Source organism: Mus pahari, chromosome 6, assembly GCF_900095145.1.
Source record: "Mus pahari chromosome 6, PAHARI_EIJ_v1.1, whole genome shotgun sequence".
Taxonomy (NCBI): Eukaryota; Metazoa; Chordata; class Mammalia; order Rodentia; family Muridae; genus Mus; species Mus pahari.
Window position 1 is genome coordinate 99,430,424 of NC_034595.1, and position 1,045 is coordinate 99,431,468.

General features: G+C 43.6%; 1 protein-coding gene across 1 annotated transcript in view; it reads left to right on the plus strand.

Moving 5' to 3' along the window:
• Mtor (mechanistic target of rapamycin kinase) overlaps window positions 1–1,045 on the plus strand; it is a 116,271-nt gene that overhangs the window by 19,064 nt on the left and 96,162 nt on the right. The window lies entirely within an intron of this gene.

The window sequence follows — 1,045 nt, forward strand, 5'->3', positions numbered from 1 at the left end:
TTTTTTAAAGATTTATTTATTTATATCTAAGTACACTGTAGCTGTCTTCAGATGCACCAGAAGAGGGCGTCAGATCTCATTATGGATGGTTGTGACCCACCATGTGGTTGTTGGGATTTGAACTCAGGACCTTCGGAAGAGCAGTTGGTGCTCTTAACCACTGAGCCATCTCTCCAGCCCCTGACGTTCATTTTTAAGTGATGTGAGATGTGTAGGTTCTCTAGAGAGATCCAGGTTGGCCTTTCTGCTCAACTTGGGTCCTTAGTTTTTGTCTTCACTGTTTGTTCCTTGGCTTCCTGTGAACAGTGCCTGTTCAACCTTCCTGCCTTGCTGTGTCTTTCTGCCTCTTTTGAAATAGATAGGTTGCATAACACATGGAGACCTTAAACACAGAATGCCACTATATGCAGCTTACCCTAGGAAAGTGTGATTTGTTTGCTGTTTGCTATAGTAAAACATGACTGCAGAAACAGCCACTACTGAGCCTGCCAGTTGAGACTGTACTAAATTAGACATGGAGACAGCTCCTAATGGGAGCGTGGGCTTGTTCATTCAGTCAGGACCTGATGTTCACCTGCCCCGCCCCACCCCACAGCACTGTGTGCTGGCAGTGTGTGGGTGAACAAGCCAGATGCGGCTTTTGTCCTTGGAAAGCCGATACTCAGCCATCAGGCCAGCTTACTCTCCTGATGTTGGAGAATGAAATTCCATCAGATGAGTTGACTATGTGCTGAACTTAACTCTTGAAGCTTAAAAATAGATAGGGGGCTGGTGAGATGGCTCAGCAGGTAAGAGCACCTAACTGCTCTTCCAAAGATCCTGAGTTCAAATCCCAGCAACCACATGGTGGCTCACAACCATCCGTAACAAGATCTGACTCCCTCTTCTGGAGTGTCTGAAGACAGCTACAGTGCACTTACATATAATAAATAAATAAATAAATAAATCTTAAAAAAAAAAAAAAAAAGAATGAAATCTTAGTAGAGTCAAGAAAACAATATTCTAAGACAAAAGCGAGGTGTGTGTGTTGTGGATAAACACGACA